General features: G+C 36.0%; 1 long non-coding RNA gene across 1 annotated transcript in view; it reads right to left on the minus strand.

Annotated features, from left to right (window-relative positions):
• Positions 1 to 1,707: 1,707 nt before the first annotated feature.
• Positions 1,708 to 15,429, minus strand: part of LOC148131532 (uncharacterized) — a 30,915-nt gene continuing 17,193 nt past the window's right edge. The window contains exon 2 of the long non-coding RNA XR_015749006.1: positions 1,708 to 2,631. This is a non-coding gene — a long non-coding RNA (uncharacterized LOC148131532). The remainder of the gene's footprint in view (positions 2,632 to 15,429) is intronic.

The raw sequence follows: 15,429 nt of genomic DNA on the forward strand, positions 1-15,429 counted from the left end.
TATGACAAATACATGGATGTATGGTGGTTCAAATGTTAATGTCCAGTCCACCCCGCCACTCAAGGACAGGGTGGTCTATGTTGAAAAAAATCAGACATTGGGCCGGTGTAATATTCGGTGGATATTCGGACACAACGTGATGGATATTTTTGTCGAGGAGCACCATAGTCACACTGAGGAGTAGAGACAAGGCCCCACTTAAACAATGAGTCCTGGTAGACACCATGTTGGGTATGGATCCTATTCAGAGTTGACCAATGCTGGCGAGGGAAGTATCTGGGTTTTCCTAGAGATTTTTCCTAGAGATGAAGTATTGGCTATCTGGATTATATTTAAAGAAAGGAAAACCACAGACTAATTATCATCTTGGATCATTCTTATCAAAGAAGCTTCATCAGTTCTGGCTGGATGTTAGGGAGATGGAAGGGTTAGTTCTGACCTTCCATCCCCCTACCATCCAGCCAGAACTGATGCAATTTCTTGAATGAGAAGTGAAATATCTTCTTCTTCCTCAAGGAAAAAAATATAGTCCAATTGCCTTTTGAGTAAGCACTTTTGAGACAACCATGATCTGGATGACTGAAAATCTTCACAGACATTAAGCAAGCTATATGCACAATGTACCAGATGCAAAACAACAACTACCACCACCTGGCTTTTAAAGGCTAACTTGGAGAGTATGGTCAAAACAATAGAAGGAGAAATTGAAATTGAAATCAAAATAAGAATAGAACAGAACAGAATAGACCAGTGATGGCTAACCTTTTTCTCATTGCATGCCGAAAGTGCCGCATGCACGGCAGATACCCAACAATCAGGTGGTTGGCGGGGGGCACACATGCATGCGCAGTGGGTCTGTTCTAGGCGACCTCTCACGTGCTGACAGAAATGGCTCTGCGTACCACTTCCGGCATGTGTGCCATAGGTTCGCCATCATGGGAATAGACTAACAGAGTTGGTTAGGGCCTTGGAGGTCTTCTAGTCCAACCCCTGCTTAGGCAGGAAACCCTACAACACTTCAGACAAATGGTTATCCAATATCTTCTTAAAAACTTCCAGTGTTGGAGCATTCACAACTTCTGGAGGCACGTTGTTCCACTGATTGATTGTTCTAACTGTCAGGAAATATCTCCTAAGTTGCTTCTCTCCTTGCTTAGTTTCTACCCATTATTTCTTGTCCTGCCCTCAGGTGCTTTGGAGAATAGCTTGACTCCCTCTTCTTTGTGGCAGTCCCTGAGATATTGGAACATTGTTATCATGTCACCCCTAGAGAGTAAGACCTTTTTCGTTGACATCCAAAATAAATACCCATCCACCCAGCTCGGATTCACATTTCTCTTATTATATTAATATCAGCAGGTTTTTTTTTTTTCTTAGAGCACCCCACAGTGGCTCCTGTAAACAAAAGACCACGCATGGTTTGCCTACTAGTATTTAACAGTTACTTTCCTTCTCCTGACTTGTGTGTGACTTCTTCCTTTTCCTTCACTTTCCTTTGCTGCTGAATAAATGTATTAAAAAATAAGTCAATAACTCTAACCCTAACCCTAGCCCTACCCACCTGTAAGGGACAACTGTATAGTTTTTGTTTTTTAAAGTGCAAGGAGCATCAACACATTAACAAAAGGAATTACCAGTGAATTGTGATTATGAAGCATTTGCATATAAGAATATAAATAGATTATGTCATCTAAAACTCCAAAGGACTCAAAATATGAAATCGTTTTATTTGGGGCAATACACAAACTTTCTCATTTCCTTCTTCCTGCCTGCCTGCTTGCCTCGGTTTTGTAAGCCCATATCCTGGCATTCTTTTTTTTTTTTTTTTTGCCTTTAGCTTAAAAGCAAGCTGGTTTATTTTCCTTTTAATTTTCAGAGCTGTGCACCAGCAGCACAGAAGGGTTCTTAGCAACTGTGATCTTTGTGGGCAGCAGTGAAAAGACAAAATATATAAGAGCAGTTACGATGATCAATCTGTTTTCTTGCAGAACAAAAATGCCAGTTGGGTTGGGTTTTTCAGTGTGATGTCTGTGTGTGTGTGTGTGTGCGTGTGTGTGCATGTGTGTGTGTGTGTGTATAGCTTGCTGGTGAGATGAATAACCCCTGAGCCTTTGGACTCTCAAGAATTACCAGGATAACGATGAGCTTTGGAGTCATGGGCACTAAGATGGGATGTCACCTGGATGAAGACCTCCATCTGATTCAGATTCCAGATGGGAAAAAGTGCCTTGCAGAGGCCAGGGGAGAGAATAGGAGGGGAGAGTTGGTACAGTATAGGAATGGGCAGTTCTTGTTTCCAGCTCTAATATCCCAGTGCAATTATTTTGTGGACATCCACTCTTTGCCTGCACAGGAGATAGGGCTATAAGTGTATGTTATTTTTTAATTACAAGGGGGTAGAAAAATCCTGATGATGGGCTGGAAGGTGCCATTGCATTGTTATTTTTTTCTCTCCCTTCGTTTGCTGATTATGTGAGCTGGGCTCCTTTGCTAGCCGATGATAAGCAGAATTTCCATGTTCTCTGCATAATTAATCCATCTCTGCCTCTCTTCATGCCAACTCGCCCGTTATCGCCGGCACATGCCTGAATTGCAAAAGAATCCGCTCTTCAATTGGAACTTATTGATATTCTAAGAAAAAAAAAAGAAGGGAGGGTGGATGAAAATCCTTAAGTTTAAGCCATAGATTTTTAAATGGATTAATTTTGCTACAATCACAGCCATCTAAGGCGGGAAAGCAGGCAGAGAAAATTGAAAGCATCTCCATGTTAGCAGAATTGGGTCCAGACCACTGAAATGTTCTGGCAGAGCTCTCTTTTAAAGTCAGAAAAATTACCATTAATTTACATCACATGAAATACTTTCTGTGCTAGAAATATTCAAAAGACGTTCTTTAAATGCCTGCTAATGCTTGATAACATTTCTAACTTTCAACATTTTGCTAGACTTCGATATGACATGATAGGAATGCCTACCAGGGAGCTATGTGTACCGCTAATATCTTCTTATCACATATTTGGGTGATATTATCTTCTTCTTAAACATCCTGAAGGAGGCAGGAAACAATGGAGCAAGGGTTATGGACTCCTATTTAGTCAATTCATAAGAGTCAAAGTCAGTTGCATATTTTTAGGTTTTGGTGGAGGGTTTTTGCTTTTTATTTTAATTGTTATTATTTTAAATGGGATATAAAATAAGAAATATAAAGACACCCTGTTAAAACCATGCCACTTTGGAGTATGCTAATGGGGAAATATTTGCCATATCAAAAGTAGATTTTTTAAAAAAATCTAAAAAATAATATTGTTTTTTATATTCAGGTTTTTAACAAAGTATCATACAGCATGAAATATTCAGTCTGTCTTGAGATTTTTCAAGGATAGTTAGAGCTAATGGATAACTAGATGACGTCCCACTGATTGTTTCAGATATTCTGAATCCAGATTCAGACTGTTGCCAATTGTTCTGTTTTTATTCTATTTTAATCCAAACACATTTCTTGAACTGAAAGGGGTAGCTTTCACTGACTGAAGGTTCCTGTTTCTCAGTGTTCTTCTTGATCATCCATAAAAATCAGAGGTATGTTTCAATGCATCTCTAATATTCAATGCTTTTCAGTTAGAAAACCACAATATACACAGTACTGAATGCTGACATTCAGAATTAAGAGAGAAGTAAAGGTGCTATTCTTGACACTGACTGCAGAAGAAACTTAGTTATTTTAAATTGTCATTATAATTATAAAACTGTCTTATTCTCTTTCAACCATACATTGAAACAGAATGAAAAGCTATAATAGCTTTTGGTGAATGTAAAGTAAATACAGTTCTGTTCATTTCCAAACAATAAGAGAAAATGATATTTCAAAAACATTTTCTACTTGCAGACATTTGCTGTGAAGTGAACATAAGCAAAATAAGCTATTCTAGTTTGTCATTGCAGGCAATAGGATGATTCAAAGAGCAATATTTCCATTCATATAGACATTTCAAAATCACAGAAGAAAACCAAGGATACACAATTATTTTCAAACTGCAAATTATTGCTAAAGGTGTGCAGATTAGTGATAGCATTTCCAAATGTATGTAGGGTCCATTGCAGTTCCCCCAAATCATATTCACATTAGCTACATCTGCTGATGGAAAGGCTGTGCTTAAATTCTCCAAAATACAGATGAACATATGAAAGCAGTTTTAAAAATGAATTAAAACAATCATAATTCAACATAAGCTTTGGTAATTGTACTTAAATTATAAAACCATGAAAGCAACATTTAAAACACATCTGTAACTGACACGTGTTAAATTAAAAGCTGTTAAAAAGAAAGGATTGGAAATTTAAATTGTCAACTGCTACAGTATTTTGGGAGTGAGCATTTAACTAGGTTTTGAAAGTATTTGTCAGTTGCAATCGTTGTGAGTAAAGAAGAAATATTGAATGGTTTTATTTAGGTCCCAACTCTGCCTACCTTTGTCTCAATAAATTAAAGTGAGAAATCTTGGCATGATCACTAAGAAGGACAAGCTTTTCTGGGGAAAACATACTAATATCCATACTACTTCTTACATTAAGGAACAGTTAGAGTTTACTGAGAATATGCACTGAATTCCATATGAATGAAATACCTTTATTAGGTCAATAAAACAGATGCAAAATAATGTCAAAATAAGCTATAATACATCAGATAAAATGAGGAATAGAGCAAAGATATAAGAGAAAGGGAGCTAATCACAACCTTAAATGTGAGAGGGAATTACAAATATCCATGTTTGTAACTCTAACTGGAGGATTATTTCAAGGTTCCTTTTAGAACTGAGAACATCATTATTCTCAAGAGGAGGTTTAGAATACAGTTGCATCCCTTGCATGTTTGAAATCCAAAATACAGTACACAGATCAATTAATGACAAATGTAACTTCTAGCACTGTAATGTAAAAACATCTCCATTTATTTTATTTTAAATGATGTACACACAAATCTTCATGATGATGTGTCATCACTGAATAACAAAGGTTGTAACAAGAAAAGGCATATTATATACATTAATTAAGGAAAAATAAATATATCTGCAGTCTTATGGGAACAGACAAATGTTTCTATGATTTCTCATTTTTCTATTTAAAGGATGAATACACACATAGACAGACACACACAGACAAACACATTGGCAATAGGTTATCTACTCAATTAGTAAAGTCCTCTGGAAAGAATATTAACCAGACTAAATTCTTTTAGTTTCTGTTAGTGGAAAACAAACAACAATAATCAATCAATTCTTTCCAATATTCATAAATGGATTAATTAATTTTAGAACCCAACAATCTTCAATAATTCCTGGCAGTTAAGATTATTAGTAAAACATCTAAATGGTATACAGAATCAACAATACGCAATATTACAACCATACTATTTTACTAAGAAAACTACTAACAAAACAAAGACAGTGTTATACTAAGTTATGCCTAAACACTCTCCCAAAAAGTTTGTTTTTCTTGACCACCTTCTGGAAAACCACAAGAGAGATGGATAACTTCCTATTCCAGAAAATAGGTGCCACCTGTGACCAATGCTATCCTTGGGCACCACTCTCCTTCAAACTCATGAAAGTGGAAATTCTCAAGCAACTTTTCTTGGTGACATACTTATTGTAGAACTGATTGGAGAAAGCAGTCTTGCAAATATTTAGGCACCAAACCACATGGGACTTATATTACTTGTTTCAAACTTTTTTAGAATGTTGAAACAGGCCAGTATTATTATCCTCATTGTGTGGAAATAATTGTTTGCTTAAATCTGCACAGTGATGACATTTAAAAACTTTCTGATTGTACCTCAAAATATTGGCCATTGTACTAAATCAGACACATTTTGATATCTTATTAAGATTGATCTACAAAGAGTGAGATTAGCAAGGTAGGTGGTTAGGTTTCCAGGTTGTTATGTATGTAGAATATATAAGTACATACTCACCACAATTATCCTACTTTGAACCCACAAAAGGATAACATCAAGTATCTATTAATTCAGAAGCTGGGAGAAAGAAACCTCAAATTTAAACTCTTGGGAACATATATAAAATTCCCAGGCATCTTTGCAGTGGGCCATCAACTGTTGTGTGTATGAGATTTCATTATTGTCTGCAGTAAAGATTCTTCTGGTGGCAAGCCATGTGTTAGTTTTCTGCCAAGTCAACCCAATAACTATGATAAGGGTAATATGTCAGGAGACAGATGATTTATTGCTGCAATCATATCAGCTTGATTGCTAATCTTATTCTTATTGCTATTGGATGAGAGACTATTATTTCTTCCCTTCCCTGTATATGTTAGAAACTCTGAAAGAGTGGCTCATGTAACTTGGAGCCAGAAGAACTCTGCTACCTGCCCCAAAATTTGCAAGTAGGTATTCAAAATGGTACAAATCTGACTTGTTGGGAAATGAGATTGTCCCAGTCCCAAAGATGGGGTTAACCTGAGCCCAGAAATGGATTCTTCTTCATTATTTTATTGTGAACACTAGCAGCTTCACACCTGAATTTGGCAGTAAATCAGCAATAGCAATAGCACTTAGAGTCATATATTGCTTCACAGTACTTTACAACCCTCTCCAAATGGTTTACATACCCAACAATCTGGATCCTCATTTTACCAACCTCAGAAGGATGGAAGACCGAGTCAACCTTGAGCTGGTCAGAATTGAACTCCTGCAATTTACATTCTAACTACTGCATCACTATGGTTCTTATAATGATAGCGTCAGCATTATCCTGACACTTTCTCCTGAGCATAACACTTAGTTTGATTTGGCAAAAATCTCACACACACAGCTCAGATACATTAGAACTTTTATTACAGAAAAGAAAGAACTCCCAGACTTGGAGAATTCTCCCAGTGATTTATTTAAACTGGAAACCAATAGGCAATTTCATTGAAACACATATTGATTTATTGATAGGTTTTGGTATCAGAGACAGATAAGTCTAAAAAGAGGCCAAGTTACAATCTGACTTTATAGACTTATACAAATTATCTTTTAATTCATTGATTACATTAATAAGCATTTGATTGGCTATAGAACCACTAAATTATTCAATAGAAGATAGAATCACATAGGGTTGATAAAGCTAGTACATACACATGTTCAATCTGTGTATATCATATATATCCAAAAATTTAAACATATACCTACTAATCCCTGTATGCATATGTTTTTGCTTGTACAGGGTTATAGGACAATGAAAACAACTAAATGTTAAGCTACAGATTAATATATTATCATGTCTATCAAGATCTGGCTCAGTGGGGCAGAGTGATTTGTAACCCCACGGAAAGTTATAAACCATTTTCCTCCTCAAAATAGGTTGTTATAGGTTTTTTTAAATTGCTATTGTAAATGTTTTTCTTCTTTTTAAATAATTTATTATTGTGCACTCTACCTAGAGTTATTCTTGCAACTGGTGTTACAAGTTCATTAAATAAACAGACTCCCAAAAACGTTGTGTAAGAACTGAGCCTTGGAAAACCAGTTTGCTGGTAATATATTCCTATATTGGGTTCTTGCCACCATATATTGCGGGTACTATATTCCTATATTGGGTTCTTGCCACCATAATTTAACATGATATCCCACATTAGCTGCAGAGATCTTTGCATGAGATAAGAAAAAAAGTTCTTCCCTAACCTTAACTCTTCTATGTGGCCTAGAGAGCATCAAAATGCTCTTTCCATACCCCCAGGACAGGTTTTTCCCAAAACTCACTGCTCATATGGTTTATCTATCACATTGTAACTCTCTCTCCAGTGTAGTTCTAGAAGTCAATGGAAAAAGTCCTACTTTCTAATTACTTTTGTAAAAGGTTTGAGCTGAGATTGTGACCTTGTGGATAAGGGCCATTAAAACACAGCTCATGTTCTGTTATACCCTCCATAAGGATGCAAAGCCTAATTTTATACCTGACAAAATATCCAGGAAATTCTGATCTCTTTCATGTACAGCTGTTACTATCAGATCAGAATGATGCAGTTTCTTTGAACGGGAGCTAAATTCTGCTATACTGTCTGTAAAATCAGGCAGACTTTGGGCACCCATCCACGATCTCACCATTAATTGTAATATACTGTTTTATTTTAATGTTTTATTTTTTATACTGGTCTGTGACTAGAACGAAAGATTGATCAAATGGTTTATCAAGTTAGCTAGTGTAAATTTCAGAATGGTGACAGCAACTGGACAATTTAGAAGAAGACTTCTACATATCGCAACAATTACAAATCTATGTTGGGATTTCTAAGTATTTTGTGGAAGAAAGGGGTCCTTGGTGCTCTCCAGCTTGGTTGTTTTCTTCCAGATGTTTGATTATGCAAACTAGGTAACATCATCAGAACATCATCAGAGAACACCAAGGACTTCTCATTTCAATCCTGAGCTACAAATATACTCCTTTATTAGAAGAAGAAGGTGTTTTTTTAAAAAAAATATTAGTAATGTATTTATCCAAATGGATAACATGTAATATGCTTGAAATGTTAAACTATTACTGTGATGATATTTCTTTTTTCATTCCCTAATGGGACTAATTCTGGTGTAGATTTCCCCCCCAGAGAGGTATAACGAAGACAACAGAGGGAAAACAGCCATAAAAATTAGTTGTATTGCCAAAATGTGACAAATTACAGACTTCCCATTGGCCAATAAATTAATGAAAAGAATGTCCAATGTTCTGAATCTTTTAAATTTAAAAAGGGGGAAAGAATTGATCTAAAATAATACTGACAAAAATATACTTACCCCTCAAAGCATCTCTGAGCACTGAGCATAGTTTGGCACTACTCAAAATAAAAGTAACCCTTTGAATATGCTCAGAGCTGAGCATATTCTCTATTACGCTGTTTAAATTATGGGAATATTTCCTGCAGGTACTTGGAAAGGCAATTTCTGTAAAATAAAACTATCTATAGCTAGAAAGAAATCAGGTCCATTTCTGTAAAAACCAGCTCATGAGTATTTATAATGTGTCACCTTGTGCCCACCCTAGAAATGTATTAGAATGAAATGACTTTCAAAGGAAAAGGGAATTTAAAATACAAAATAATCCCTAATTAATTTATTCTGATATTTCTGTAATATACTATATATACTCTCTGAGAAGTAACTCAGAAATGCATATGGAAGTTGCATGTACAACACCAGTCTAAATTCTGTATGCATATTATTTTTTTACCTATCAGTTGCTTTTTATTTTTAAGCATTCTGCCCAAGAATGTCAAATTTGACCAGCTTAAATGAATACTTGTCTTTATGGTGTGAGAGGAGTTTAATGTACAAATAGACTATATAGTTCAATGTTACTTGTGCTGTCTTTTGAGTAGATCAGTCTAGCCCCGCGATTACTAGCAGAATACCAGATGAAATATTTAGAATGCAGAACGATTTCATTCACAGCTGAATATATGCTGAAATATTAAAGGGTCTGATTGCTATCTCGCAGAGGAGATTGTTACAGAAAGCAAATCAAGTATCCAGTTTGAACTCTGAGAAAACCTTATATTCTTTTTGGCTGATGCCATTATTTTGGCTCATTCCAGCCACTTGTATAGGATATTAGATTTTCCCATAAGCTCCACTGTCGGATAAAATCACATTGGCGATAAAGTATACCAATGATAAGAGACCATTGTATTTCACAATAAATTGTATTTTTCAGATTTTAAGGATGGTGTTTAAATATGGAACATCCTCGTCCTCCAATAGCAAACTCTGTATTATTCAGTACCACTGATTGTATGGCTGAGGTTCTTAGAGCTACCATGTATGACCTTAATTGTAACTCAATTTTTAAAACTGTTATATCAAAGACAAATGAAAAAAAGGATCTGGACACAGAACAACTCTGATGAGAAATCCTGGACAATGCCTCTTTAAGTGATTTACAAACTAGGCTAGTGAGAGCTTTCAAGAGTTTTCTTAACATCAGTGTGATGAAAGATCAAAACCTGAATTGCCATAGGAAGGATTTAAAGGGAAAGATTGTGCAGAGCAAAAAGATGAGACATAAGGTTGGACTATTTGATCAAGGATAAAGTATTTGTTTTATATTTTTGGTAACTCCTGAGATATTTTTTTGAATGAACCAGAATTGAAAAGAGTGATTTCCAGAGTACATACCAGTGATGGTATTCAGCAGGTTCTGACCAGTTCTGGAGAACTGGTAGTGGAAATTTTGAGTAGTTTGGAGAATCGGCTAATCCCACCTCTGACTGAAGATTTTACAGCAGGGGTGTCCAACCTTGGCAACTTTAAGACTTGTGGACTTCAACTCCCAGAATTCCTCAGCCAGCAAAGCTGGCTGAGGAATTCTGGGAGTTGAAGTCCACAAGACTTAAAGTTGCCAAGGTTGGACACACCTGTTTTACAGTATCTTTCCCCTGCCACGTCCACCAAGCCACGCCTACAGAACTGGTAGTAAAAAAAAATTTGAATCCAACCACTGGTGCATACAGGTAAAAGTTAGGCTATGGAGAGAAGGGGAGTGTTGTATTTGTAGCTTTAAAAGAGGGTGTAAAGTTAGCATAATTGCTTGTGTTCTGTGTAATGAAGATTGAAAGTCACTTCTTTATTATTGTCTTCGTTATCTTTTTCCTTCCCTTCCCTTCCCTTCCCTTTCCTACTTTTTTATTTTTTTCTACACTTTTCCTTTTAGCTTTGTTTGTGTTAATTTTGTGTTAGTTTTTAATTTAATAGAATTATTTTGAAAAAGTCAAGCTTGACTTCAGGAGCCTTTATATTTAATGTATCACTATCACACTGTAAAGGCTGATAATGTTGAAACTGGAACTAGCAGTTTGCAGGCTAGAGAAAAACATTATTAAACATTCCCTAGCTCCTTCCTCAGGCTATCAAGTGCCAATTGGCTCAGAAATATGGAAGGAAAAAAAGCATTTCCTCTAGCATACAAAAAGTTTTGAATTCCTTCTATGTTAAGGGGAAGTCTTATATTTATGTTTATTTTTGTCAGCAATAAAGATGTGAATTTGGCCAAATCAGGTCTGAGAATCAGCTGTCAATACTAGTTAGTACTGCAAAGAGGATCAAATAACTAGTACGAGGGCCGGAAAACCATATTTACCACTGAACCCCCGTGTAACATCTGAAACACAGATGAGACATTGGAGACTTACTTGTTTCCTCCTTACCTGTTGAATGAAATTCTTAAATAAAAGAAACTGTCAGGTGCAAAAGATCAGGACCATAGATTGAGTTGTAGTTCAGAAAGATTTATTGTGCAAGCCTATACACAAGAATCTGTGTCAACTAATGGTCAGCACTAAATTGGTGCTAGATAAGAACCAACAGAATTCAGGAGGGGGGGGGTTGGACTTGAATCTCTTGTGGCAACACAAGGATTCCAAACTGACGACATGTTTAACTCTGCCCTTCAGCTCTGCCTGTCTTCTGCCATAGAATCCTATTGCGATGTAATTGGTCTAATAACATTTGTGCATTTTATCTAGACTTTAGTGAAAATTCTGTTTTGATTTTGTAGTTAAAATAACAACAATAATAAATAATAATAACCCCCCCCCCTTGTGACCAAACACATGGGGATATTTCTTGGACTCTGGCCTGCACATTGTATGCAATTGTTGGACATACACAAAAACTAGTGCTATTTATGTGTTGTAAATCCATCTTGAGCTTGGAAAGGGCAGCTGGAACCCATGACCTAGGAAGTATGGGGAGAAAGAGTTTCTGTAGAAAAAAAAGACATCTCAAAAATTGCAGCACTGGAAAAAGAAAAAAGAATTTTCCTACCAGCACAGAAGGATGGAAGGATGGAAAACTGAACTCCAAACTGTGGACAGAGTTAGCCTGCAATACTCCATTCTAACCACTGTGCCACCACAGCTTCTTTAAATCTTGTGAAGCACAATATTTTTACCTAGTTATCACCTTGAGACCTGAATGCTGTTGTGGGGCAGTGGCTTGGTGGGTGTGGCAGGGGAAGGATACTGTAAAATCTCCAGTCAGAGGTGGTATATGCCAGTTCTCCAAACTTCTCAAAATTTCCACTACTGGTTCTCCAGAACTGGTCAGAACCTACTGAATACCACCTCTGCTTTTTACCATCAACTCTATGTTATCTACAAATGTGGACTGATGTACATTTTTCTTTTGGGTATTTATTATTGACCAAATAGTTTCACTACCATTTTATTTTTGTAATGAAACTAGGATTCTTTTACGTTTTCTTTAATTATAGATATCAAAAAGGTGTCTTCTGCATATTTCAAATTGCTGGTGCTTTGATCTCAATTTTTAATACTGCGTATTGTATCTTCCACCTTTGCCTACCTTATACAAGTTAAAACAGACACAACATTATTATTCTTTGTCTAACTCTTTCTGAACCATTCTGTTTCCCCCTTCCATTCATATCTTATAATAGTAGCCCCTTATTCACCGAGATTAATCCTGATTAATCTAATGAGAACCAAATAGATTTTAAAAATGCATCTGAATTTTATATTTTCCCCTACATAATCCTCATCTATTTTTCATTTTGCTATGTTTTTATTGTAAGGCCATGGGCCAGGCATCACCATATAAACCATACAGTTCACTTTAGATGCTAAATAAATAAAAAAGCAAACAAACCAAAAGGGAAAAAAAAAACAAATGAAAAGATAGGGAACTTTAGAATATCTGCTAGGAAAACCACAGAAACTTTTTCTCTTAATGTTAAAAAAAAAATAGCCCTTTAAAGATTTTACTTCAGTAGTGTTGCTGTTCTAATTTTCCAGTTGTTTGTGCCCTAAATTCAACCAAGGAATCATTATTTCTATAATAAAATTACTTATTACATAGTGTATACATCTTTTCTAACCAGGGAATTTCCTGTGTTTTTAAAAACACAGTATTAATTACCAGCACCATCTGTGCCAAACAGTAAGAAAACAATATTTTAATACAATGACTTCATGCATGTCACTTATCTTAATATTAAACCCTGCAGTTTTGTTGCTGCGATTTACCTTCTACTAATTTAAATACCTTATGTTCTTACAAGGTTTAAACTGAATTCATGAATCAAAATTAAATATACTCACCGTTCCTACATGCAGCAATTGTGTTTGTTTAAGGTTTTTGTGGATATATAGTATATGTGTGGATGTGTGTCTGTGTGTGTGCGTGTGGGCTGTGTTTGCTGCTTTTCACTGAATAGTTTTCAGGAAACCTTGGCTGATTTGCTTCCTTAAGGTGTCATTGGGACATGTGACCTTCAAGTGTACATGTCAGAAATGAATTGTAATGGTTTTTATCAGAATTTTCACTTGCTGGTACATTTCTTTTCATAGGTATCTGGGATAACACTCTTAGCAAGAAATTTGCAGGAGAGAAGGCAGTAATGAGACTCCAGTAGCTTTAAATTGCCCAAAGCATACATTCTCCACAGTAAAAATTAACTGGTTATTTACAGCCATCCACTTGTTACGTATTCCTGTATGGTTGCTTTTCTATGGAATATCAGTTTGTGCAGCTTTGTGATCGGAGCCTGAGTGTTTTTTTTCTTCAAAACACGCTGTGTACTTTGGCTCTCTTCAGAATATTGGGATTGGCTACAAATTCCTGGTTTTGACTTATTCTGAATCCCTAAAGGCTGAGACCATCCTTCTTTGCTTGCCTTTGCTTCTCTTCCTGGTGCAGTCATATTCCAGTGCAGAGAATTTCTTTTTATGGATGTCTGCCCCTCAAAAATACTGCAAGATAACAAGGAAATTAATCACAGGTAGTACTTGACTTATGACTTATGGCCATAATTGAATCCAGAATCCAGTTGTAAGTTGTACCCATCATGAAGTGGGTCATCACATTAGAGCACTGGATTTTATGACCTTTTTGTGGAGCATCATTTTGTGGCTGTTTATCGTTACCCATTTTGTGGAGGGTCATTACCAGAGCTGGTATTCAGCAGGTTCTGACCAGTTCTGGAGAACCGGTAGCAGAAATTTTGAGTAGTTCAGAGAACCGGAAAATACCAAATATCCTTCCCCTGCCATGCCCACCAAGTCACACCCATAGAACTGGTAGTAAAAAAATTTGAATCCCACCACTGGTCATTACACTGTTTATCATTACCTATTATGTTGTTTATGTTATCCATTGTCCAGAAGGGGATTTTTTTTTTTGCTAGAGAACTGAAATAAATTCCAGGTTTCAACAAAAACCCAACTCTGTTGTTATAGCTTCAATCCCTCACAGCTTCAACCTCAAACTGTCTACCGTGGACCTCATCCCATTCCTAAGAGGTCCTTAAAGGGGGCGTGCATAAGCGCACCAGCATGGCTACCGTCCCTGTCTTACTGTCCTCATTTATCTGTATTTACTTCCTTTGTTCATGTTTATGTTCATACATATACTTGTTAATTTGTACATGTTTGACAAATCAATCAATCAAATCAAAAACTGTCGTAAATGGCCAGTGTCACCTGACCATGGGACACTGCAAACAGCCGTAAATGTGGGACAGTTGTAGGCATTCAAAATGCAATTACAGAACCTCAATGTCTTTGGGGGTACCTCCTGGCCTCCCTTAGGGCTTCCTCACCATTGGAACTTTGACTTAGGTTATAAATACCATTTTGGGGGGCTGATGTAATTTTGAATGATTGCTAAATGATCAGTGGTAAATCAAAGATTACCTGTGTAAGTAATGTTTTAATAATCCCTTCTATCTTTTTGAGATTTGATATAATCTAGATTTGATAAGTTTGCACAGTGCTGGAGACCTTATTTCTTAATAACTTGTTAGGTTCAACAATAGGCTGTACTATAGTAGTCTTCCTGAAAAATGTTTTTTTTCTGAAAAATGGTTTAAATGGGTTTTTTTTTAATAGCAACACTTATCATTTCCCCCACCACTTTCCTCTTATAAGATTTGTACCTTAATATCCCTACAAAAAAATGTTCCAAGTGGTTAAGAGTTGTAGAAAATATATAAAATAAAAATTTAAAACATATAATTAAAATAATTATATCATGATGAAATAATTTTAAAACAACACAGTATATAGATGCACCTCTTGGTAAGTTTTCTAAAAGTGTTAACAGCAGGATAAAAGACAATTGTTAACAGAACGCATCTTACATTTTGTTAGTAAAACCATATACTAAATTGGCCCCAAACAAACTTTCTAAATTGGTCCTGTGAGTTCAGTTGGATTAGATACTGATGATTTTTGAGAACTGGTCCTAAGTTAAATAAAATCAGCACCATATGTAATGTCCTTCATTTTCCTGGACACATCTGTCCCTATGGAATAAATAACTGTTTCATTGTTCTTCAGATTCTGAAAGCAATTGTTTCCAAAAACTAGCTACATTTCTTCTATGGAAAGCTACTTCTATTTCCCTAAATGTAGGAACACAAA

The sequence above is a fragment of the Notechis scutatus genome, chromosome 3, assembly GCF_049901735.1.
Source record: "Notechis scutatus isolate UNSWTSFEM ecotype Mainland chromosome 3, rNotScu1.2, whole genome shotgun sequence".
Lineage (NCBI taxonomy): Eukaryota > Metazoa > Chordata > Lepidosauria > Squamata > Elapidae > Notechis > Notechis scutatus.